At 41.6% G+C, this 27,484-nt stretch overlaps 1 long non-coding RNA gene across 1 annotated transcript in view; it reads left to right on the forward strand.

The window, feature by feature from the left end:
* Nucleotides 1–733: 733 nt before the first annotated feature.
* The window catches only part of LOC137095877 (uncharacterized), a 33,184-nt gene continuing 6,433 nt past the window's right edge, over nucleotides 734–27,484 (forward strand). Inside the window, exons 1-2 of the long non-coding RNA XR_010909028.1 lie at nucleotides 734–1,015; nucleotides 21,347–21,587. This is a non-coding gene — a long non-coding RNA (uncharacterized lncRNA). The remainder of the gene's footprint in view (nucleotides 1,016–21,346; nucleotides 21,588–27,484) is intronic.

A 27,484-nucleotide genomic window follows, 5' to 3' on the forward strand; every position in this document is an offset into this window, starting at 1 on the left:
ATGATGAGGGCTATGTATACATATGTGAGGGTAAGTCATAGGGAGGAAGGAGGAGGTTTGTTTTCTGCTGCCCTGGAGACTAGGACACAAAACAATGGCTTCAAACTACAAGAGAGGAGATTCCACTTGAACATTAGGAAGAACTTCCTGACTGTGAGAGATATTCAGCAGTGGAACTCTCTGCCCCGGAGTGTGGTGGAAGCTCCTTCTTTGGAAGCTTTTAAACAGAGGCTGGATGGCCATCTGTCAGGGGTGATTTGAACGCAATATTCCTGCTTCTTGGACGGGGGTTGGACTGGATGGCCCATGAGGTCTCTTCCAACTCTTTGATTCTATGATTCTTCCACCTCTATGATTCTATATCCAAAATAGTCTGATCGTGAAACCCTTACAGACAAAGTTACTATCCCACTCTTTCCTCATACCAGTGAGAAATGTTTATTACAGATTTTCCCTTTTAAAAACGATCGCATCACAAAGATTGTCATAACATGCACACAAGTGTGTGATGGTCTATCTGTGTGTGTTTGCACGCCCGTGAATGTGCCGATCCAGCTTTGCACGAGACATAAATCTGTTCAGAGCTCAGAATGCGTCTATCTGTGTGTATACAGGCTCAGGGAAACCATGGGTCCTCCAGTGATGAGGGAAGAGAAAAAATCAATACTTGCCATGTAGCATGTAACCAATAGAATAAGGGGAATGATTTATGGATGGAAGGATGCAGGCAGTATTATCTGGGGCCTTGTACAGAGAGAGGGAGAAAGGAGAGAGAGGTGGAGGATGAAGTGGACTGCAGCAATTATTCCTACTATATGGCCAGCTTTTTTTTCTTTTCCTGCAGCAATAACTCCCCTTTTATAAAATACTGTGGGACATAGACGAAAGACTGGTAACGTGTGGAATGTAGCGTGGATCAGCTTTTTCTCAATGGTCTCGGGATGACGATAATGTCTCCTCGTACAGGTACAGCAAAAGGAGAAGAAAGCCATCAGCGAGCTCTCATCTCTCCCAGGTATGTCCGTCCGCTCCTCCTTTTTACTCTATCCTGAATAAGATTTTAAAAGCTCAAATTACGTCTCCCTTTATTGAGTCCTATTGCATCGTTTCGATATTACAAAGGGAGAAAATGGGAAGGCCAGAAAAGAGATTGACCGTTCCAAAGTCCCATATGCTAAGAGACGTTTTGCTGGGCAGTTTTGAACAATTAGATTATTTGGAAAAGCAGTTTCATGACTGTAGTAACTTTGAACAAGGTAGCATTCTTGCCGATGCCAGCAAGCAAAGCAAGTCAAGGGAAATAAATTGTTCAGTGCTCGCCAGGAGCAAGCAAGGCTTGGCAAACCAAGCCTCTATTTGAAGTGTTCTTTCTCCCTCTGGTGCCACCTGAGTGAAATTTGTTTACTTTGGAGTAGATCCCACTGGGTTGGAAGGGTTAACTGTTTTTTCTCACTCTGGTGCCACTTGAGTATGTTCATTTACTTTGGAGTAAGTTCCATTGGGTTGCAAGGAACCTGTCTTGGATTGTGCCCAAGTCTTCAACATATGTCAGTATTCAATTCTACTTGTGCCAAAGTAACATCCTAATATAATTGGCTTATTATTTATATATTTTTAGTACCAAACTGTTTGCTAATGAAGCCTTCCCTTTATTCTTGAGCTATGAATACTTGTCTCCTGTACTATTCTAATAATATAATATAATATATTGTATATACATATAATATTTATAATATTATAATGTAATGCAATATAATACTAATAATAATATGATATTATAATTATATATTTATATTACGTGTAATAATACTAAGAATATTACAATATAATGGTATAGAACAATATAGTAATATTTAATACTGATGTTGTACTATGCTAATAATACAATATATTGTGTGTGTGTGTGTGTGTGTGTGTATTGTAAGCCACTCTGAGTCCCCTTCGGTGTGAATAAATAAGTAAATAAATATTTCAGTCCATCCCATTTATCACAAAGTAAGGTCAGTCGTGGCACTCATCCATTCACAAACTTCCCATTGAGCCATAGTTTTAAGCCCTTGAATGGCTGTACAATATTCAAAAACAGGGGTTGTCAATCATTCTTCGAGCACCACCATATGATAGAAATTACTATCATAAACACTACTGAACAATGGGAAAGGGCATGCTTTGTGTGTGTGTGTTGTCCCATTCATTAGTTCTTAAAAGCAAAATACATTGGTGAATTTTGTGTAATAATATAAAGTGATCAATATTGTGAACGTTGCATGGCATCAAAACTGGGAGGGAAATTCTTGATTAATTTATGCCAACATGACATTTAAAGAGAAAGGAAATATTTTTGATACACTGTGTTTTGTACTGAGCAGGCCAAATAGTAACATGACAACAATAGTCTGCTCTATTGTTCTGTTGTGTGCTTTCCCCATTCAATTGATGGTATAAAATCACGTTTTTAATTCAGTTACCATCATACACATAAAAATGAACGGATAGATTTTGCATAAAACAACCTCAAATAACATTACATCAATATGGAATCTAAAGATTTATAGTTCGCTAAGAAATAGAAATGGCTTCAAAACTCCAACAATAGTAATGGTTGTGTATTATTCTAATAGCCACACCTACTGAAGAATTGACATATATATTCCAAACTTTGAATAATACTATCCACAAACTCTATTCAGATATCCCCAAACTGTATTATATGTCAGTATAAATAAGGCCTGGGCAGCATTTCAAACTGCATTACATGGGAGTATAAATAAGACCTGAGTTAGTCAACACTTATGGAAATCTCAGTTCTTGTGGGTTTTTTCGGGCTATATGGCCATGTTCTAGAGGCATTTCTCCTGACGTTTCGCCTGCATCTATGGCAAGCATCCTCAGAGGTGAGGTCTGCTGGACCTGGGCTTGGAACAGTTTCTCCCCGTAGAGATGTTCAATGTATTGTCGAAGGCTTTCATGGCTGGAATCACTCAGTTCTTGTGGGTTTTTTCGGGCTATATGGCCATGTTCTGTTCCAAGCCCAGGTCCAGCAGACCTCACCTCTGAGGATGCTTGCCATAGATGCAGGCGAAACGTCAGGAGAAATGCCTCTAGAACATGGCCATATAGCCCGAAAAAACCCACAAGAACTGAGTGATTCCAGCCATGAAAGCCTTCGACAATACTTATGGAAATTTCATGGACTCTACTTGGAACTAGTAGTTTGAGTCAAGCTAATGTGTTTTGTGAAACTGTATAGAGCAGTGTTTCTCAACCTGGGGGTTGGGACCCCTGTGGGGGTCATGAGGGGGTTTCAGAGGGGTCGCCAGAGATCATCTGAAAACACAATATTTTCTGTTGGTCATGGGAGTTCTGTGTGAGAGGTCTGGCTAAATTCTGATTGGTAGGGTTCAGAATGCTCTTTGACTGTAGGTGAACTATAATTCCCAGCAACTACAACTGCCAAATGTCAAGTCTATTTTCCCAAACTCCACCTTGTTCACATTTGGGCATATTGAGTATTCATGCCAAGTTTGGTCCAGATCCATAACTGTTTGAGCCCACAGTGCTCTCTGTATGTAGGCGCACTACAACTCCAAAACTCAAAGTCAATGCCCACCAAAAAAAAAGACTACAGCTCTCTAAGAATCCTCCTAAGTTGACCCAAAAATTGCCCAGGAAGATCCTGAGATTCCTAGAGAGGTGACTGCATGGAGTGCCGTTACCTTCCCGCTGGAGCGTTACCTATTGATATACTCACATTTGCATGTTTGTCAAACGGCTAGGCTGGCAGAAGCTGGGGCTAACAACAGGAGCTCACCCCACTCTCCAGATTCAAACCTGTGACCTTTCGGTTAGAAAGTTCAGCAGCTCAGTGGTTTAACCTGCTGCGCCACCAGGGGCTCCCTCATTAATCCAATCCACAAATCTGCATATGTGGAGCTCTGACTATCTTATCAGGAAATTGATTTTCCAGATATTGGGATCCCTATATTGTCAAACCAGAACTTATGAGGCACAAAAGAAATGCATCAGGTATCTGGCAGAAATGTCAAGATTTCAAGAAGTAGGGGGGGGAAAACCCCGATTATTTTACTCTATTTACAACACTCAATTTCTTCCCACAACCAACTATAGTTACAGCTATAAGTACATCAAACTGAATTAATAGCCACCGCATTCTCAGTTTTAAACCTTCAAAGCAGTAATACTCATACATAGCATTAAAACCTCATCCCAGTCAGTTTTGAAAAGCCTGATGACTGCTGATGCTGCCACTGCCTCTTCTTCATCATCCCCATTTTGACTTGTGGCACTTTAGTACATTAGTGAAGTGCCACTTTTGCACTGTCGCTCCATAACTCTATATTTTAATACAAAATGGGAATATTGGCCCTTCAACCCACAGAAACACCTCAGCAAATTATGCCCCAGTTTAAAATAATCTTTAGAAGAGAACCGATAGAGAGCCAAGACATTGCTACAAATAGCTCCTCAACAGACTGGAGCAATTGAATAGTTGGTGTAGCCAAATCCAGGCGCTATCTAACAAGAGTTCACATTTCTTTAGATCGATTTTGATGAGATTGAAGAAAGAAGCCCAAAGGTACATTTTGTGAATGAAAACAAAGGGTTGAGTGGAAAAATCCATGACAGTTCCAGGTATCGAAATGACAATACATGTTCCTTAGTGCCAACAGACATGGCAGGCAAAATCTCATAATGCTTTTGAAATAGGTTCTGGCTGTAGTTATTGCATTTATGACTATTAGATTTGGGGTTTCTTAGCCTACTTCCTTTCTGAAATGTAGTCTTATGACGTGTACAATGCACATGTTGCTTAACAGATGGCAAAACAAAAAGGTACATAGGTATGTTGACAAGACTTTTAAAATACATAGCACACTGTCCCAAATGCATACATCAGCGTTTCTCAACCTGGGGAGTCTAAAGGGGGGTTTAAAGGGGTCACCAAAGACCATCAAAAACACACATATTTGTGGTGGTCTTAAGAACCCCTTTGGCAGAAAAGGCTGAAGATCTCTCTGCCTGGCCTTCTCTTCCTTTTTGGAAACAGGCAGTGAATCCTCCCATCAAAAGCCCTCCACCTGCTCTTTGGATGTAGGTGAACTAACACTCCAAAACTCAAGGTCAATGCTCACCAGACCCTTCCACTACTTTCTGTGTGGGATGTTTAGCCCAGTTCTATCGTTAGTGGTGCTCAGAATGCTCTTTGATTGTAGATGAACTATAAATCCCAGCAACTACAACTCCCAAATGCCAAGGTCTATTTCCCCCAAACTCCACCAGTGTTCACATTTGGGCATATTGAGTATTCATGACATGTTTGGTCCAGATGCATTTTTTGAGTCTGCAAAGCTCTCTGGATGGAGGTGAACTACCACTCCAAAACTCAAGCTCAACGCGCACCAAACCCTTCCAGCATTTTCTGTTGGCCATGGGAGTTCTGTGTGCCCAGTTTGGTTCAATTCCCTCACTGGTGGAGTTCAGTATGCTCTTTGATTGTAGATGAACTATAAATCCCAGCAACTATAACCCCCAAATGACAAAATCAATCCCCCCCCCCAACCCCACCAATATTCAAATTTGGGCGTATCGGGTATTTGTGCCAAATTTGGTCCAATGAATGAAAATACATCCTGCATATCAGATTCATAACAGTAGCAAAATTACAGTTATGAAGTAGCAACAAAAATAATTTTATAGTTGGGGGTCACCACAACATGAGGAACTGTATTTAGGGGTGGTGACATTAGGAAGGTTGAGAACCACTGGCATACTTTATATTGGCTCACTTCTTCCATGAGATTTAGACACGATCTACATGGCATTATAATGCAGTTTAACTTAACAATAGTACATGTGGAAAAGATCTCAGAATCTTAACAGCAAGTTGAACATGAGCCAACAAGGTGATGCAGCAGCTTAAAAAGCCAATGGGATTTTGGGCTGCATCAGAAGGAGCATAGTGTCTAGATCAATACTCAATATGCCCAAATGTGAACACTTGTGAAGTTTGGGAAAAGTAGACCTTGACATTTGGGAGTTGTAGTTGCTGGGATTTATAGTTCACCTACTATCGAAGAACACCCTGAACTCCACCAACGACAGACTTGGGCCAAACCTCCCCCCCAGAACCCCCATGACCAATAGAAAATACTGTGTTTTCTGATGGTCTTTGGCAACCCCTCTGACAACCCCTCGTGACCCCCTCCCAGGGGTTACAACCCCCAGGTTGAGAAACGCTGCTCTAACCAGTACATTGCACTAGAATAGTTCTTCCCTTTGTCCTATAAAGCTCAGTGACACTTGAAAAAGAGTGCTTTATGAGGTGTTTGCTCCCCTTTCAACCCACTTGTGGTTGAAATGCTGATGGAAGAAGCAAAGACCACCAGCATTGAAGTGATGGTCCTCCGCCATCAACTCTGCTGGATCGGCCACGTTGTCCGGATGCCCAACCACCGTCTCCCAAAGCAGTTGCTCTACTCCGAACTCAAGAATGGAAAACGGCATGTTGGTGGACAGGAAAAGAGATTTAAAGATGGGCTCAAAGCCAACCTTAAAAACTCCAGCATAGACACTGAGAACTGGGAAGCCCTGGCCCTTGACCGCTCCAGCTGGAGGTCAGCTGTGACCAGCAGTGCTGCAGAATTTGAAGAGGCACGAATGGAGGGTGAAAGGGAGAAGTGTGCCAAGAGGAAGGCGCATCAAGCCAACCCCGACTGAGACCGCCTTCCACCTGGAAACCAATGACCTCACTGTGGAAAAAGATGCAGAGCAAGAATAGGGCTCCACAGTCACATACGGACCCACAAGAATACTGGAAGACAATCCTCCTTGGAAAACAAGGGATCACCTAATGCTAAATGGTTGAAATTATCTAGGGTGGTTCTGATATAGACTTTTCTATCCAGATGCATAACCTTTTCCCAGTACATCTACATAGGAAGAAAGTGCACCACAATATCTCTCTCCAGGGCTCCCCTTCCCAAACAGACAGGGATGATTTGGTGCCAAAAATCTGGAGGTAAGGGAAAAGTTATATTTGCTGCTGTACAACACTTTTCCATTCAAAATTTAGCAAGTGCATTGCTTGGAAACATAACTGCTTTGAGAGTTCTGTGGCACAAAAAAGTCTAATTTCCCTTTCAAGGATGTTATGCATTATTAGTCATCATGGTTACCTATCACCAATTATTAATAGTTACCTTCAACGAAGCATTATTCATACCATTATGAAGCATCCAGAAATGCACAAGGGTCTGGCTGGAATCTTGTTCTTTAGCCCCAATGAGAGCAGACCCTCTCTATCAAATCCTTAATGGCAAGTCAACCCATAGTTAAATCTAATTATTCTCATAGTTCTACTCCAGTCAGGAGTAACCATAAGATTTAAGCCAAACCTTTGACTATTCAACAGCTAAAATGTAACAATAGGAAAGATAAACATGAGAGCAAAAGGTATATTATCATCACTATACATGGTGTTTTACATATAAAAGAACAAAACATAGTTATTTGCATTCAGGCTTACAATCTAATGAATGTATGTAACAGAAAGAAAGACGGTGTGGGTGAGGATTAAATCAGCAAATACTCCATCTCCTATTCCCTCTCCACCCCAGTTCCCCATTTTAAGACCAGGACAGCTGCAATGGAGAGGGAGTCTTTCATCTGCTTCTGGACCTATGTATATGCCTGCCTCTTCTCTCCATTTAAAGCCAGGGCAGTGGCAGTTGGGGTGAAGTGAAGACTATTCATCTGCTTTTGGACATGATGGAGCTGTGTTTGCCTCTTCTTCTCTCATTCTAAGGCCAGTGCAGTGGCAGTTGGGATGAAGGGAAAGGCATTCATCTGTTTTGTAACATGATGGAGACGTACCCGCCTCTTCTTATCTCCTTCCAAGGCCTGGGCAGTGGCAGTTGAGATGGAGAGAGTGCCTTTCATTTGCTTCTGGGCTTAGACATTGTCGAACTCTGCTGTCTCTTCTTTCCATTTGAGGCAGTTGGGATAGAAGGAAGACCTTTCACCTGCTTTTGCTCTTAGACATGATGGAACATATGCTATATCCAGGTTGGTTCATCAAGTGCTCTGCTCTGGCTGACTTCTCTGGTTGAAGTAGTCTGCAGTGTCTTTCATGTTCCTTGATTCGTGTATGGGCAATGCTATGTTTGGTGGTCCCTATGTAGACTTGTCCACAGCTGCATGGTATATGGTAGACTTTTGCAGAGGTGAGAGGATCCCTCTTGTCCAAAACAGTTGGAGGGCCAAAGTTAGCCCATTCTTGCCTTAGAGTCACCAGAAGTCAGAAAAGACATGAAAGCACACAACAACAAGGTGGAAAAGTTCCAATTAGGCATTTGAAGAATTTTCACCAGTACAGCAAAGCAGTAGTCTAACCTGGATGTGACAAGAGCATGGGCCACTTTGCATAATTCAATGAACCATGTGGGTTGCATGACTTTAGTATTGGTGGTATCTTAAGTAAAGCAAAGATCTCAACTTCATTGTGAAAAAGAGGTGCCAGAGAAAACAGGGTAGCCACTATTTGTGCAAAATGATTTTTGTACAATAATATTTTCTCTGTGAAACCCCTTTGTTAAACTAAGCACACACACACACATTTCGCAAGGACAAAATACTTGGTCACAAAGATAGCCCATGTAATGCTACCGGTTTTACTAGTCCATCATTTTTAAGCTCCACAAAAATCAGTCTCAAAACTACAAAATTTGCATCAGAATGAGCAAAATAAAGTCCTTCAGATGTTGGACTGTAACTCTCAGCAGCTTTAGACAGCATGGCCAATAGTGAGGGATGCTGTAAGTTGCAGTTCATCAATATCTGGAGGGAAGGCCTTTGCTCATTTCTACACGAGATGCCCCAACTCAGTAAATCATGTTCTTATGCTCTCATGAAACTGAGCTTTGGTTTGAACAGATCATTCCCGACAACTCAGGTGGAATATTATCCTGGAGGTATTATCTGAGGATTCTCTTCTATGTGCCAATCTTATCTCATCTGATTCTAACTGCGGCCAGATGGAAACTTGCCAACTAGAATCACCCATGTATACCCAGGCACTTCAGCTGCATCTTTAACAGAATGCACTGATAATATCCATTTCCATGCCATGGAAATCTTCAACTATGTGTTTCTGCACACAGGGATGTCCTTTAACTATGGCTAGGAGGACTTCATAGATTGTAGTTTTCTTTGGCAGAAAAGGTAAAAGGTTTTGTTAAACTACAGCTCCCATTATTCTCTAGAACTGAGCTATGACAGTTAAAGTAGAGCCAAACTGCATTATTTCTGCACTGTAGATGCACCCTAGGACAATCTTGAGTGTCTGGCAGAGGAAAAGATTGCCTCGGAGGATAATGGCCTCTCCTTCTTGAAACTGCACTAATTCTATGCAAAATTAGTTGGAAATTGGCCTGGGGAAAGGGGAATCTAGTTAGATGGGAGAGTTAAGTTCAGCTAGGATAAGGAGACAGGGGCAGAGTAGAAGGGATCATGATTTGTTGTTTATTAGTCCATTCACTTCCAATTCTTCATGACCTCATAGACCAGCCCACACCAGAACTCCCTGTCCACCACCCCCAGCTCCTTCAGAGTCAACCCAGTCACTTCAAGAGTACCACCCATCCATCTTGCTCTTGGTTGGCCCCTTTTCTTTTTCCTTCCATTTTCCCCAGCATTATTGTCTTCTCTAAGCCTTCCTGTCTTCTCATTATGTGCCCAAAGCACTTTATCTTTGTCTCTAATATCCTTCCCTACCGTGAGCAGCCACGCTTTATTTCCTGGAGTATGGACTGGTTGGATCTTCTCATGGTCGAAGGCACTCTCAGCATTTTCCTCCAACACCACAGTTCAAAGGCATCTATCTTCCTTCGCTCAGCCTTCCTTATGATCATGATTTAGATACTGTACATTCAGTATCTGATAAACTCTCTGTTGTACTTTTGTTTCATAAATTATGTTTGGATTTTTTTTGTTGTGTCAGGAACATCCTGTTGTGAGAGAATTGGCCATCTGCAAGGACGTTGCCCAGGGGACAACCGGATGATTTTTGATGTTTTATCATCCTTGTGGGAGGCTTCTCTCATGTCCCCGCATGAGGAGCTGGAGCTGATAGAGGGAGCTCATCCTCCTCTCCCCGGATTCGAACCTGTGACCTGTCTGTCTTCAGTCAAGCCGGCACAGGGCTTTAACCCACTGCGCCACCATTTGGATTATACTCTGGCACCTCTAAAAATGCCATAATAATAATATTGGTTGAGTTTGGCAATATGGTGATGTGTCCAGCTATGTGATAGTGTCCAGCTGTGGTATGATAGGGAGAAAGAGTCTCCCAGAGAACCACAAGAATATCTAGAAGGTCCCTAGAAGTCATGTCAGCAGCAGTGGGGCAAGTGGAGGTCCCTACCTTTGGTGCCCAAGTGATGGGATAAATAGATGGCTTCGCAGAAGTATCTCATCTCCATTTAGCAAACTGAAAATAGAATGAATGGATGAAAGAGAAAAAGACCATGGATCCCTTGATAGCCATTGTTTTCTTCTTGAAAGCAGGCTGTGTTTAATCCACTTTTATTTCTTATGTCAAAAACACCTAGAAGCAATTACTTATGTTCCCTTCGTAATTGCTGGTTACCTATCCTTGCTCATTTGATCGGAGGGTCAGAAGGTGTTCTCAGCATCCCAGCTCTGTCAACACAACAGCTGGAGGTTTTTTAAAGAGCTCGTCTCCTTTTTTTTCACTCTTCTACACCTGAAAATTGTGTCTTTGCTGAAAGATAAAGCTGTTCATATGGATTTAAACAGGTCATACAGGCACCACCCAATACACTACTATTCATTGTAATGGGTTTTTGTTTGTTGGTTTGTTCTTTCTTCCAACAATATTTTCATGGTAACATTTCTATTTTATTTTGCTACATGGATGAGGAGGGGGACTCTCTCCGAGAAAGGGTTAACTGTGGGGCAGCAAAGGGCAGGCAATTGGTCAGCCTTTTATTTTCTCTGGTCCTTCAGCAAAGGTTGCTCGAGGTCACCGAAAGCCAAAGGGTAATTGCTTTTCCTCCGCAGGGTTAAAACTGCACAGATTGCAATGGGGAGAATTGTATAGATGACCTTCAGCTCTTTTGCATTTATCTATTTGGCCGTTCAATCTTCTTTTCTTTTAAGCAGAGTAAATAGCAATGAGCATGGCGGAGCAGATAAAGAGCCCAGGAGCTCTCTGTGCACGAGGCCTTGGTGCTCCTTTTGGGGACTCGACCATCCACTAACCTCATCTACAAAGAAAAAAGAAAAATAATTGGACGACACCTAGCTGGAAATTCAGTTCAATGCCCAAAATAAAAATGGTTTTAGAATGTTTACTCTCCCTTTAAAAAACTATATTTATTACTAGGCTTGTGCATTAGGGTAAACTTTGAACCGTTTCGTGTCCTGGCTTTCAGTGGATCCATTTTTTGGGAGCCTCCCGAAATCAGGAAGGCAGATAACTGTTTTGCTCTGGGGTGCCGAAAGATCTGTTTTCTATCAGCCCATTATGGCGGGGGGGGGGGGGGAGCTTCCCAGGCTCCTCTTCCCATCATTTTAGGCATTTAAGCTGTTTCTCCTCTAGAGGAGAGGTGCTCAGCTGCACATGCACTCTTTCCAAAGCAAGGAAGCAAGTTCTATGTATTGTCGAAGGCTTTCATGGCTGGAATCACTAGGTTCTTGTAGGTTTTTTCGGGCTATAGGGCCATGTTCTAGAGGCATTTCTCCTGACGTTTCTCCTGTGGACAAGTCTACATAGGGATCACCAAACGCAGCGCCCAAACACGAATCAAGGAACATGAAAGGCACTGCAGACTACTTCAACCAGAGAAGTCAGCCATAGCAGAGCACCTGATGAACCAGCCTGGACACAGCATATTATTTGAGAACACAGAAATGCTGGACCACACCAACAACCACCATGTCAGACTACACAGAGAAGCCATTGAAATCCACAAGCATGTGGACAATTTCAACAGAAAGGAGGAGACCATGAAAATGAACAAAATCTGGCTACCAGTATTAAAAAACTCTAAAATTACAACAGCAAAACAGCAGAGAGGAAACAACCAGGCACATCTTAACACCTCTCAACAAAACATTTTCCCAGGCTCAGGCAGGCCTTCAAATGCTAATGAAGGTGGTCAGCTGAAACATTCACACCTAGCTTCAGCAGAGAGCTCTTTGCCCCACCCCAGTCATTCCACAGATATATAAACCCATTTTCCTATTTTCAACAGACCTCACTACCTCTGAGGATGCTTGCCATAGATGCAGGTGAAACGTCAGGAGAAATGCCTCTAGAACATGGCCCTATAGCCCGAAAAAACCTACAAGAACGAAGCAAGTTCTGTTTCTTACTTTAGAGGAGAGGCGCTCGGCTGCAGGCAGGCACACATACTTTCTCTCCTGGGCTGCACTATGCCAGCAGCCACACACTCTTTCCAAGGCATGTTAAGGAGGCTTCCCACTTCCAGGTAAGGAAGAGCAATGATCTCCTGGAAGAGGAGAGTAGTTTTCAAGGAATGAAGGTTTTCTTTTTGTTTGCTGGAAGATTAATAAAAAAAGATTAAACTGTGATGTCAAAAAGCAGAAAAGGAGCTGAGATCAGCTCCCGGCTTTTTTCATGTCGGGTGGGTTTTGGATCGAGAGGGCCCTTATCGTTACGAGCTCCCAAAGTACCAAACGAAATGGAGGAAACGGAAGAAACTAATTCCATGCACAAGTCTATTTATAACTACTTACATCATTAATCATAATCATAATCTTGGTTTATATGACCATAAATGCAACAGCCCTTCCACATTTATGAGTTTTGGTGTGCAGGATCCCCGCAAAAGTAGAAAAATAATAAATTTAAAGACAAACTACATATCTTATAGTTTTAATCCAAGAAAACACTTCTCTAAGCATTGTAGGTCCTCCAACATAAATCTATGGTTAATTTTCACTGGGAATTAGCCAGGGAATCTGCCAGACATTGACCATAGAATCATGCTGGAGCAGGCATGGGCAAACTTTGGCCCTCTAGATATTTTGGACTTCAGCTCCCACAATTCCTGACAGCCTACTGACTATTAGGAATTCTGGGAGTTGGAGTCCAAAACACCTGGAGGGCCAAAGTTTGCCCATGCCTGCAAACTTTTCAGTTGCATGTAGGGTAGTAGTGGAAGTGACTGTAAATGAAGAACTGATTAAATCTGTGAATGTTTCATACATAAATGTGTAGAGACAATTGGATGAAAATGTGGAAGATAAGGAGACACAAGCTTGTTTTCTGCTGTTCCAGAGACTAGAACATGGAATAATGGATTCAAAGTACAGGGAAATGGATTCAGCCTAAACATTAGGGAAAACATCCTGATGGTGATAGCTGTTTGACAATGGAATGTGCTTTCTGCAGTACACTGGTGTATCTTTCTTTGGATGTTTTTGAGAAGAGGCTGAACTGCCATCTGGTGAGAGTGCTTTGGTTGTGTGTCCTGCCTGGCAGAATGGGGTTGGACTGGATGGGCCTTGGGGTCTTTTCCAATTCAATCATTCCATGGGGCCATGTCTGTTGGTCCACAATCTTCATTAAAACACATGCTTGTAAGAGAGCTCAAAGAAGATTTGTCATAGCCTCCGCTAATACAAAAAACCCTCAGCTCAGTAGGGGGGCCTCCTCTAAAGACGGAGAGTCAATCACTATTAGGCAACAGCAACAACAAAACTTTATTTATATTCCGCCCCATCTACCCGTGGGGATTCAGGGTGACTTCCACCCCTCAATATGGCATGTTTTACTTGAAACTTCTTATATTTTTCACTTAAATGACCTCTAGATTGTTTTAACGATGTGTTCTTTAAATATAATTGTCTCTTTAATAATAATAATAATTGGGTTGTTGTAGGTTTTTTCAGGCTATATGGCCATGGTCTAGAGGCATTCTCTCCTGACATTTCGCCTGCATCTATGGCAAGCATCCTCAGAGGTAGTGAGGTCTCTATTACCTCTGAGGATGCTTGCCATAGATGCAGGCGAAATGTCAGGAGAGAATGCCTCTAGACCATGGCCATATGGCCCAAAAAAACCTAAAACAACCCAGTGATTCTGGCCATGAAAGCCTTCGACAATAAGAAGAAGAAGAAGAAGAAGAAGAAGAAGAAGAACAACAACAACAACAACAACAACATTTTATTAATATTCTTCTCCATCTCCCCGAAGAGACTCAGAGTAGATTTCAACATACACAGTTAGGCAAAGATGCAGTGTCTTTAATACAGTGGAATAATAATTACACACAAATACACAGAACAAAGGTAAAGGCTTCCGCTTTCATCTCTGGCTTTCTGGAGGTGGTGTTCAACTCTGGCCATGGGGAGGTGCTCTTGTTCCATTTCCAAGCCAAGAAGCCTGTTGTCTGTAGACACCTCCTAGTTGTGTTTGCTGGCATGGTTACAGGGGCGCCTTTATTACCTTCCTGTCGAAGCGGTACCTATTGATCTATTCACATTTGCATGTTTTTGAACTGCTATGTTAGCAGGAGCTATGGCTAACAGCAGGAGCTCACCGCAACCTGTGGCTTCAAACTGACAACCTTTAGGTCAGCAGACTCAACAGTTCAGTGATTCAACCTGTTTAACTTTCTTAAAGGTATTAGCCAGACCTCCTTTTAAATTTTTGGCAGCCACTTTGAATCCCTTTCCTGGAGAAAAGGGCAGTGTACAGAAAATTAAATAGATGAATAAATACGGGAACAGCTTGTGACATCAAGATCCCTTAATAATTTTGAATCATAAGAATAAAACCCCTTCCCAATATCTCCTCATTCAAGCCTATGTCCCTTTTTTTTGTTTATAGGATATCCAATTATTTGGATGGTGGATTGCTCAAAGGCAAAATGAATCACATGCAGCTCTGTTGTGGTTGCAGCTCATAATTCTTATTTACAACCTTGGTCTTGCCAAATTATGTGGTTAATATGAAGGTCAAATGATGATTACTGAGGTTAAGATTGTGTGTACATGTGTGTATGAGTGAATAACAATTCAACACCCTGACTTCCATCCTGCTCTGTTCAACGGATGCTTGATTTTAGCAGAAGTTATAAATACTGATAAAGGCAGCAAATGGAAGATACAGCATACAGTACTATCAATTTCTCCTGTTGTAGATGCAAGAGTAATACATCACTTATAGGCTTGGTTGCAGAAAGGGATGCATGTAAATTATTGAGTAACCACTCTGCCATTATCTCTGACAGAGAAGGTGGTGGGCAAACAGCTACTCTCACACCAGAAAATATCAGTTATTTGACTTTGTCTCACTGGTAAACTGTGTCCTGTATACACATCCATTTGGCTGCCAGCAAGGTAGAAATGTTAATCTTCAAAGCACTAGGAACAGCAGTGATTTGAGTAATATATTCACCATACCCTATGTTAAATAAGGACTGTACTTTTCAACCCAGCCTATGTCAATATGTCGTTGTGTGTCTTCAAGTTGTTTCTGACCTATGGAAATCCTAGGATGACCATATCATGTGGTTTTCCAGGGCTGAGAGCATTTGATTCAAGATGGGTTTCCATACCTGAATGAAGAATCAAACACTGTTCTCCAAAGTCTCACACTCAAAACACTTCATTTTGTTCAATATTTTTATGAATGACTTAGATGCATGGTTAGAAGGCATGGTCATCAAGTTTGTAGATGACACCAAATTGTGAGGGAGAGCCAATACCCCAGAAGACAGGAACAGAATTCCAAACAATCTTCACAGATGAGATAGATGATTGGCCAAAATGAACAAAATAAAGTTCAACAATGTCAAATGAAAGATACTCCACTTAGGCAGGAAAAAGATGAAATGCAAAGATACATTTCATGTTCAGGTCGAATCTTCTTTCCTGTAGTTTGAAGCCATTGTTCCATTGCGTCCTAGTCTCCAGGGCAGCAGGAAACAAACTTGCTCCCTCCTCCCTATGATTTCCCCTCGCATATTTATACATGGCCCTCATCATGTCTCCTCTCAGCCTTCTCTTCTGAAGGTTAAACATGCCCAGCTCAACAGCAGTACATGTGAAAAAGATCTTGACATCCTCATGGACAACAAGTTAAACACGAGCCAACAATGTCATGCAGCAGCTTAAAAAGCCAATGGGATTTTGGCTTGCATCAATAGGAATCTAATGTGTGGATCTAGGGAAGTCATGCTACCCCTCTATCCCACCTTGGTCAGACCACACCTGGAATCACAGTGTGTCCAATTCTGGGCACCACAATTGAAAGGAGATGTTGACAAGCTGAAATGTGTCCAGAGGAGGGCGACTAAAATGATCAAGGGTCTGGAGAAAAGCCCTATGAGGAGCAGCTCAAAGAGCTGGGCATGTTTAGCCTGCGGAAGAAAAGGCTGAGAGGAGACATGACGAGGGCCAGGTATAAATATGTGAGGGGAAGTCATAGGGAGGATGGAGCAGGCTAATATTCTGCTGCCCTGGAGACTAGGATGCAATGGAACAATGGTGTCAAACTACAGGAAAGGACATTTGAACATTAGGAAGAACTTCCTAACTGTGAGAGCTGTTCAGCAGTGGAACTCTCTGCCCCAGAGTGTGATGGAGGCTTCTTCTTTAGAGGCTTTTAAACAGAGGCTGGATGGCCATCTGTCGCGGTACCTTGGCTGCAATTTTCCAGCTTCTTGCCAGGGGTTGGACTGGATGGCCCATGAGGTCTCTTCCAACTCTATAGTTCTATGATTTTACCCACATTACAAGTGGAACAATGCATCTGTTGCAAAAATGAACTAAAATATAGAAGAGTAGAAACTTCCAGTAAAGGAAAATGTCACTATTTCTAATCAATAAGGCCTCCAATCACCAATATTTTAATGAATTGTCCTCCTTTGAATATTCACCACTGGGCCTTTCTTTGTACACTTTGAAGCTGCGATAGTAATGTTTAATAATAATGAATGCAGAGATATGCCAAAGCCATCCATAACTGAGAGACAGCATCATGTTCTTAAAAGTAACTCTCCAAATTCTGCAGGTGTGGGTGCTCCCAGTTTGATGGACACCTTTCTCCGATAGTGAGAAGGCAGCCTTCCAGATTACACAGCTGTGTCAGTCTGTCGGTTCTTCCCATCATTTTTTCAGTTAATAGAAAACTACTGCAGGCTGACAAAGCTCTCTGGATACTGTGACTTCTGAGACTTGTGTGTAGACTTCTTATTCTGCGCCTTCAAGTCATTTCCAATGTATGGCAACTCAAAAAAATCTATTACAGGGTTTTCTTGGTGCGGTTTATTCGGCAGGGACTCCCTTAAGGCTTGTAATAATAAGAAAATAAACTTCTTTTTAAAAGAACAATTACAAATGTTTATAAAAGTGGAATAAAGAAGTCCTAAAGGCCAATATAAGCTACATGTAAATATATATATACAAGGGGAAAAGAGTTGCGTAAAGAAACAAATACTACCTCGTAAAGCGGTCTGGAAGTAACAGGAACAATGTATCTATGTTGGTGTCTCATGGCTGTTGATGCTGGTTCCTCTTTCCATATATATATACTAGCCGTCCCCTGCCAAGCTTTGCTGTGGCCCAGTCTGGTGATCTGGAAAATAAAGTAATGAGAAAGTGTTGGTTTCTAATATATGTAATTTCTTTATATTTGTGAGTAAACAGTATTTAATTATGTTTTCTTGCCCAGGTAAAGGGAGTTGGACTGGATGGCCTTATGTATTTTCTATTGGTCATGGAGGTTCTGTGTGGGAAGTTTGCCCCAATTCTATTGTTCGTGGGGTTCAGAATGCTCTTTGATTGTAGGTGAACTATAAATCCCAGTAACTACAACTCCCAAATGTCAAGGTCTATTTTCCCCAAGCTCCATTTGTGTTCCTAGTTGGGCATATTGAGTATTCGTCCCAAGTTTGATCCAGATCCATCGTTGTTTGAGTCCACAGTGGTCTCTGGATGTAGGTGAACTACAACTCCCAAACTCAAGGTCAATGCCCACCAAACCCTTCTGGTGTTTTCTGTTGGTCATGGGAGTTCTGTGTGCCAAGTTTAGTTCAATTCCATCGCTGATGGAGTTCAGAATGCTCTTTGATTGTAGGTGAACTATAAATCCCAAGAAATACAGCTCCAAAATGACAAAATCATAATCTTTGGAGTGAAGGTCATTCCTTGTGTTGTGAGACGTTTGGTTACCAAATTTGGTGTGATTTCGTTCATTGGTTCTTTTGTTTTTAAGGTACTCATTATGCACAGAGCATTTTTATATATAGAGATAAGGCATGGTTAGGTCCAGTCATAATCTTTGTTATTTGGAATAAAGTTGGAAAGATTACCTTTTTGAAGCGATTTCGAACGTTTTTAGGAAACCGGAAGTCCCCTTGCCCTTCCGAAGCCAGTCTCGCCATTTTTTTCCGACTCAGGAAGTGAGTCGTAAATTATTCAGCTTTTCCCCCCGTTTCTGGTCCCAGGACTCAGCTCAAGCCAGAGAAGACAGTTTTAAACCAGAGAAGGGTGAATTTCCACCCATTTGCTTTTCCTGCTTCTGTCTCATGCCAAAGAAGTGAGTTTTAAACCAGAGAAGTGTGAATTTCCTCCTGTTTGCTTTTCCCCACTCTTGGAGTAAAACAACTACTTTCAAAGTAAAGACCATCCATTGAAACAGGAAATAACACTTTCAAACCATTAACAAAAGGATTCAGAAGTCACAGAAGTTTTGAAAAGTTTTGAACATTTTTTTGGGTGAAAATCGGAATTGACTTTAGAATCAAACCACCAGCGCTCCCTACATATGAAACAAGTTTTGAAACTTTTTTTATCAAACAAACCCCACACACACACACACACACACGTGTGTGTGTGTGTGTATACATATTCTTTCACCCCTCTCTGCTATCTTTATAATCCTACTTTCCTCCATAACTATGTTCACCCACTTTCACTGTATAAGGAATCAGTATCTCATTTTGTCAATGTTATTTTTCTTCTAGTTGTTTTTGTCCAGTGTTGTTTATGTGTATTTATGTTATTCACTAATCAAAATGAATTTTAAAAAAGAAAATAAGCCTGACATGATTCAGATGGGAAGCAAGGAATATATGTGTAGTTTATCTTTTGAATACTTGGTGTCACCCTTCACATGCAACCGAAGCCACTTTCTTTGCACACCAACCTATTTCCAGTTGGATTTCTCTGCCAATTCATCCCCACTTTGGAGTTGGTCTCTCTCCTGCTCTTCCTCCTCCCCTTTCTCCCCGCAGCCTCTCTGTCCCCAAACCGCCAGGGAAGCCACAGGACGTGGGTCGATACACCTCCAATTGGAATAATTGTTTTCCTTTGTCGGGCCTCCCTTTCCTTCCAGCCCTGAAAGGAGAACTGTGTGATTGACCTCCAGGAAAGCAGCAGATGTGACTAAAGCCCAGCGCCCCTGGCCTAATCGCTCCAAGCCGGACCTTGAAAAATAAACCAGAGAGAACAACACTGAACATGTGCTGCCTAGCTGTGGGAAAGGCACAGCAGGGCCAGCGCAAAGCCGTAGCTCCTTCTGATAAGCCTTGTCAAGAAAATCTTTCCAAATGGGCTCCCTGGTTTGAAAAGAAACAATATTTCACACATATGAAATTTTTCTTGGAAGCAAAGGTGGACAAGCCAACCAGTACAAACTGCATTCATTCTACAGTGCTGGTGTTCCCATAGTATTTATGACTATGTAATTATAGCAGTATGCCACAACTTTAAAAGCCATAGCTCCATCCTATAGAAACTTGGGTTTTGTCATCTGTTGAGATACTTAAAATTTCTAGCCAGAGAGCTTTAGTCCAATGCTCATTGAGCTATCTGCTGTGACGGACTGGTATCATTTTTTCCAGTGTTTTAGGGATCAGAGCATATTTTGTCATGTTATCATCAAAATAACATCATTTTCTGCAAACTCAACATAGGCTGGCAATGAATGTCTTGCAGGCTGACCCTAATGTAGAACTGCAGCACTAGCAGAGAACTCTTACATCCCTCACCAAATTGAAAATCCAGGAATCAGAAAGAGCTGTGACAGATAGAGTGGTGTGAAAGTGATATAAGAGTGTAGTTTGGATCAATTCACAATGTGGAAAGAGCTCACATAATGTTTTTTGTTTCACAATGGGAGAATTGTTTATATTATTGATGTTTAAATATGAAATTTACACAGTATGTATTTTCATTCACTGGACTAAATAAGGCACAAATACCCAATTCCCCCAAATTTGAATAGTGGTGCGGTTGGGGGAGGATTGATTTTGTCGTTTGGGAGTTGTAGTTGTTGGGATTTATAGTTCACCTACAATCAAAGAGGATTCTGAACTCCACCAGCGATGGAATTGAACCAAACTTGGCACACAGAACTCCCATAGCCAACAGAAAATACTGGAAGACCTTGAGTTTTGGAGTTGTAGTTCACCTACAACTAGAGAGTACTGTGGACTCAAACTGACAGATATGGACCAAACATGGCACAGATACTCAATATGCCCAAATGGGAACACTGGTGGATTTTGGGGAAAACAGACCTTGACATTTGAAAGTTGTAGTTGCTGGGATTTATAGTTCACCTACAATCAAAGAGGATTCTGAACCCCATCAAAGGTAGAATTGGGCCAAACTTTCCACACAGAACCCCCATGACCGACAGAAAATACTGTGTTTTCTGATGTTCTTTGGTGACCCCTCTGACAATGTTTCTCGACCTGGGGGTCAGGACCCCAGGGTGGTCGTGAGGTGGTGCACGACCGCCCTGGGGTCCCAACCCCCAGGTTGAGAAACGTTGTCATAAAGGAACTAAATTCGGAGTCTAATATGACTTAACAATTTAAGAGATATGGGCATATGTATCAGAACAGGTGTTTATAAGTTTCTAACTTAAGAATTGAGTCTCTAGGAAAAACAAAATTGTACAATTCCACACTTGTTTGCATTATGCCTGGAGCTTTTGAAGGTCAGGCATCAGGCACAGATATGATGAACAGAGAAACATCCAATAAATGTTGCATCAAATTCTGTTGCACCCCTGTATTTGATCAATATACATGGCTCTTTCTTCTTCGGATTTCTTCATTAACAACCATTTCCATTTATCGAAAGGTACGCAGCGTTCGGCCAGCTTGCAGACATTAGCCCTAACCCTGAGGTTTCCCGTCTTTTATGTCAGCAATTAACAGCAAGCCCCTTGTCATAAACATTTTAAAAGGTCAAAGATATTGCAAGAGTTTGGCCAAGGAGATAAATGGCCACATAACAACATCACGTTATTAATTTGCAGGTGACAGAAAACGGTGGACGCCCGATCAATAAGCCACCGAAAGCATTCTGGGAGAGAGGCAACGGTCAGCCTTGAAGTGTTAATAACGTCTTCACATTATTTGGTTCCAGTTTGTCACATGACAGAGCCGGTCGCAAAAGCGTTCTAACAGCCAGCCAGGATTGATGGCCCGGCATCGAATGAAAACATGGAGGATATTGAAAAAGTGCTAATATTGGACAAATTAGAATGGGGAGATCAGGTAAGCACAGATCTTTTAGAAATGTGTGTTTTTCAGCTGGGCTCAGCCAATATTTTTCTGCGTTTCTTTTGCATCTTGGTTTGTGTTGGATGCTTTAGTCTTTAAGTAAAGAATGAAAAAACAAATCCAGGCTTGCAATGTTTGACTGTTTCCTTCTTTGGGGATTTTTACACCTAGAATCATAGAATCAAAGAGTTGGAAGAGACCTCAGGGGCCATCTAGTCCAACCCCCTGCCAAGAAGCAGGAATATTGCATTCAAATCACCCCTGACAGATGGCCATCCAGCCTCTGTTTAAGAGCTTCCAAAGAAGGAGCCTCCACCACACTCCGGGGCAGAGAGTTCCACTGCTGAACGGCTCTCACAGTCAGGAAGTTCTTCCTCATGTTCAGATGGAATCTCCTCTCTTGTAGTTTGAAGCCATTGTTCTGCGTCCAGAGATTGTATGGTCATCTGTCAGGAGTGCTTTGGTTGTAGATGCCAGAATGGGGTTGGACTGGATGGCCCTTAGGGTTCCCTCCAGCCTTACTATTTTTTTAATCAATTGTATTCAAAATATAGAAAACATAATAAAAGAATGATTTATTTTATTTATCATGTCAGAAACAAGTTGAGCATACAGTTGAAATGCATTTAAAAACACAAACAAAGTTTTAAAAAAGAACTTGGCATTATACTAAATGTCCTTTGACCAGAAGCTGGCCACTTGGAGTGCCGCTGGTGTCTCTGTGAGAAGGTCCTGCATTGTGCATGTGGTGGGGCTCAGACTGCATTGTAGTAAGTGGTCTGTGGTTTGCTCTTCTCTGCACTCGCATGTCATGGACTCCACAATACTAAGACAGAAAAAGCTGAATTTTAATAATTTATATTGCTAACACTATATCTAACTAGCTATTACTATAATTTTAATCTCAACAGATTCTCATTGTCAGTTTCCATGTTGCAAACATTCTTTTCTTAACGCTTACTGTGTATTATTTATATTAAATATATTTCATCCATGGGATAATTTACTTCATAAAGGAAAGTGTATTTGGTGGTAGTATACAGTTAATTTAATTGTCCATGAGTACATATGTGTATATATTTACCTATATTGAGCCTTGGTGGCACAATGGGCTAAACCACAGAGGTGCTGAACTTGCTGACCAAAAGGTCGGCAGTTTGAATTCAGGGAGCAGGGTGAGCTCCTGCTGTTAGTCCCAGCTTTCGCCAACCTAGCAGTTCGAAAACATGCAAATGTGTGTAGATCAATAGATACCTCTCAGGTGAGAAGGTACCAGTGCTCCATGCAATCATGCCAGCCACATGTTCTTGGAGGAATCTGCAGACAACACTGGTTCTTCGGTTTAGAAATGGAAACGAGCACTACCTCCCAGAGTCAGACACAACTAGACTTAATGTTAAGGGAAATCTTTACCTTATAGACTAGGAAAGAGATTGTTACAGGGATACACATGATCTTTGTACAGGTTGTGTTTTTCTTACCCAAAATGCTTTCCACCAGAAGTGTTCCATATTTCAGGTTCTTTTGGATTTTGGAATAGCTGTATATACAAAATGCAATATCTTGGAGATGAGGACCAAATCTGAACAAGAAATTCATTTATACTCTATATACTTAACCTGAAGATAAGTGTATACATATATACACCTTACAGACAGAATATATTGTTTTGGAGTTGACTTCTAAGAGCTACATTTAGTGAGGAGAAATCAAATGGCCAAGTAGAAATATGTGAAGGAAAGTCAAAGGGAGGAGGGAGCAAGCTTGTTTTCTGCTGCCGTGGAGACTAGGATATGGAACAATGGCTTCAAACTACAGGAAAGGAGATTCCACCTGAACATGAGGAAGAACTTCTTAACAGTGAGAGATGTTCAGCAGTGGAACTCTCTGTCCCTGAGTGTGGTGGATGCTCCATCTTTGGAGGCTTTTAAACAGAGGCTGGATGGTCATCTGTCAGGGGTGCTTTGAATGATTTTTTCCTGCTTCTTGGCAGAATGGGGTTTGATTGGATGACTCATGGGGTCTCTTCTGACTCGATGATTCTATGAGTTAACAGAGGTTTAGAAAGTTCCTTGATAGTCAAGGATGTGTAGATTCTTTTGAATTATTTACCCATTTCTTGAGACCTAATAAATGACTAATGACCTTTATGCATGCCAAAATCCCATTGGCTTTTTTTTGTCGCTGCATGACATTGTTGGTTCAAAAAGCTAAACATGAATCAACAATGTCATGCGGTTGTTCAAAAAAGCCAAGGGGAATTCAGCCCGCATATATAGCAGTATAGTGTCTAGATCCAGGAAAGTCATGCTACCCCACTATTCTGCCTTGGTCAGACCACACCTGGAATCACATTTTGTCCAGTTCTGGGTACTGCAATTGAAGGAAGATGTTGACAAGCTGGAATGAGTCCAGATGAGGGTGACTAAAATGATCAAGGGTCTGGAGAACAAGCCCTATGAGGAGCGGCTTAAAGAGCTGGGCATGTTTAGCCTGAAGAAGAGAAGGCTGAGAAGAGACATGATAGCCATGTATAAATATGTGAGAGGAAGTCATAGGGAGGAGGGAGCAGGCTTGTTTTCTGAACATGAGGAAGAGTTTCCTAACAGTGAGAGCTGTTCAGCAGTGGAACTCTCTGCCCTGGAGTGTGGTGAAGGCTCCTTCTTTGGAGGCTTTCAAACAGAGGTTGGATGGCCATCTGTTGAGCGTGCTTTGAATGCAATTTTCCGGCTTCTTGGCAAGGGGTTGGACAGGATGGCCCATGAGGTCTCTTCCAATTCTAGGATTCTATGATTGTATGATCTTTTGACAACTAAAGGACTGATATTTGGTTACTGAAAATACAATTTTTCTCCACCTGTGATCCAATGGATACAAAATCTAGCAATGCTTGTAACAATTGAAAGAATGATACATATTATATTTAAGAAAAAGTAGAAATGGACTTATATTTTGTCATTTGGGTCAGCTTTTATAGAAATTTTCATTGCAAATTGTTGTTTTTCTCTCTTCTTGCATTTTTATTTTCCTGCTTTTGTTATATCGATTTAATTTATTATTTTGAAATGACATTAATGCAAAACTCAGCAGCTTCAGTTAAAAAAAATAATTTCAATTACTTTACTCCTTTACATTTGCAAATTTCCAGCACAATACTGTAATTGTTCGTAACTGGTTAGTTGCTATCTCTGTTTCCACCCACAAATAAGTGAGTCTGTAAATGGGAAATACTATTGATAGCCCCTTATCTTCATGAAACAGACCCTTTGGTTTCTGCCCAGTGAAATCTGTTGTGGTCCATTTATTGTAATAACCTCCCTCAGAAGCCAGTGGAGGATAAACGATTCCAGGCTAAAGGAAAATAACATAAAATAATCAGAGATGAGCTTTCAGGAACATCTAAGGTGGAACTGGGGCAACTAAGGTGGCCGTCCATGGTCTGTGGCCTGCGGTTACACGAACACAAATGTGCGTCTAATTTTATCTGTGAAACACTGGAAGGGAATGGAATTGATTTCCCCTTTTCATTAAGAAAATTGTGTCCTCACATTATATACTGTGGAACCTGAAAATCAATAAGGTGCAAATGAAAGTCAAATGGGAGAATTTTCACTTCATTTGAAGGCAAACTCAGGTCGCCAAAGGAAAAAGGTGAAGCTTTTTTGACACCAAATTGGGAGGGATCGCCAATACCCCAGAAGACAGGAGCAGAATTCAAAACAATCCAAACCGATTAGAGAGACGATTGGCCAAAACTAACAAAATGAAGTTCAGCAGAGACAAATACAAGATACTCCACTTAGGCAGAAAAAAAATGAATTGCAAAGAGACAGAATGGGGGACAATGCCTGGCTCGACAGCACTATGTATGGAAAATATCTCGGAGTCATCGTGAACAACAAGTTAAACATGAGCCAACAATGTCATGCGACAGCAAAAAAAAAAAGCCAATGGGATTTTGGCCTGCATAAAGAAGAGTATAGTGGGTTGTTGTAGGTTTTTCAGGCTTTATGGCCATGTTCTAGAAGCATTCTCTCCTGACGTTTCACCTGCATCTATGGCAAGCACCCTCAGAGGTGGTGGGGATGCTTGCCATAGATGCAGGTAAAATGTCAGGAGAGAATGCTTCTAGAACATGGCCATATAGCCCAAAAAACCTACAACAACCCAGTGATTCCAGCCATGAAAGCCTTTCAACAATACATAAGAGTATAGAGACTAGATCTAGGGAAGTCATGCTACCTCTCTATTCTGCCTTGGAGCAAGCTTGTTTTCTGCTACCCTGGAGACTAAGATGCGGAACAATGGCTCCAAACTACAAGAAAAGAGATTCCACCTGAACTTTAGGAAGAACTTATTAACAGTGAGAGCTGTTCACTAGTGGAACTCTCTGCCCCAGAATGGGATGGAAGCTCCTTCTTTGGAGGCTTTTAAGCAGAGGTTGGATGGCCATCTGTCGGGGGTGCTTTGCATGTGCTTTTCCTGCTTCTTGGAAGAGGGTTGGACTGGATTACCCATGAGGTCTCTTCCAATTCTATGATTCTATGCAGGGAGGCAATTTGTCTATCTCTTGTCAGTTGTTGTCTTTGTTACTTTGGTTCCATTTTTGTAAGCCAGTGTATGGATTTCAGTTGGTCAAAAAGTAGAGTAATTAAAAGAAAAGAATCACAGTAATTCAAATACACGTATGTGTAAGCTTTGCATGTATGATGGAGAATAGGGCAAAATATAGTGCTCCAAGAAAGGAACAATGGATCTGATTGAAGATCTTGCTGATTGGCAAAATAACTCTACAGTCCATGTTCACATAGTCACTATTTAATGATGTGGTGTGTGATCATCTTCCATGGATACGGTAGACCACTGTATCCTTTCTCCAGGATTGGAAGCTGCTGGTATCTGCAGACCAGTCACGTCCTTCTTATGATTTCCCATTGTAGCCATTGGAGTAAACAGGATGATACAGCAGACAGGCTTTTGTAATGATCCAACATGGTTTTTCTAAGGTTCTTTGCCTGAATCCTATTGTTTGACCCAACTAGAGTGGACCCATTTTTTTTTCATGTCAGAAGCGATGAGAAACTGCAAGTCACTTCTGGAGTGACATAATTGGCTGTCTGTGAGAACGTTGCCCAGGGGGTGCCCAGATGATTGATGTTTTACCATCCTGTGGGAAACTCCTCTCATGTCCCTACATGAGAAGCTAGAGCTCAACAGACAGGAGCTTACCTTGCTCCCAGATTTGAACAGTCAGCCTGTTAGTCAACCAGTCCTGCTAGCACATGGGTTTAACCCATTGTGCCATCAGGACCCATTGACTCAATGGGAATGGTCCGTGTGCCAACTTGCTATTCAAACTAGTTCAATAGGTCAAATCTAGTTGAGATTTCAGGTCCTGAAATTTTGTGTAGAACTAGAAAACGTGAATGCACAGTCGCAATACGCAGCATCACTGTTTGCTTAACTATGCAATGTGTGTTGGTTCGCCGTTGTGGGGGTCTTGGGATGGTGATTGTTGTCTGTTTGTGCATGTTTCTGTTTTTGTTTTTAATGTTGATGCAGTCAATAGACTATTCAATAAACGCTTGCTTGCTTGCTTGCTTAACTATGCCTCCATTAATGGCAGTAAAAGAAAGCTGGAGTCCTGTTCTAGCATTGTGTGCTCATTCATTGGAATGAGAATTACCAACATCTGCAACATCTGTATTCCATAGAGGGCTGCTGGTATATAACTATGTATCACAGTCAGCAAGATACAATGTTCAATAAGGCTAAAGCAAATTGGGACTGATGCACTACAGTCCCCAATCCGCATTGGACCTACAGTAAACAATGTGCAGTGTCCCATTCCACAGCTTCGCAGTACTGTAACCAGGTTGTTTAGTACCTCC

This window comes from Anolis sagrei, chromosome 1 (assembly GCF_037176765.1).
Source record: "Anolis sagrei isolate rAnoSag1 chromosome 1, rAnoSag1.mat, whole genome shotgun sequence".
Classification (NCBI taxonomy): Eukaryota; Metazoa; Chordata; class Lepidosauria; order Squamata; family Dactyloidae; genus Anolis; species Anolis sagrei.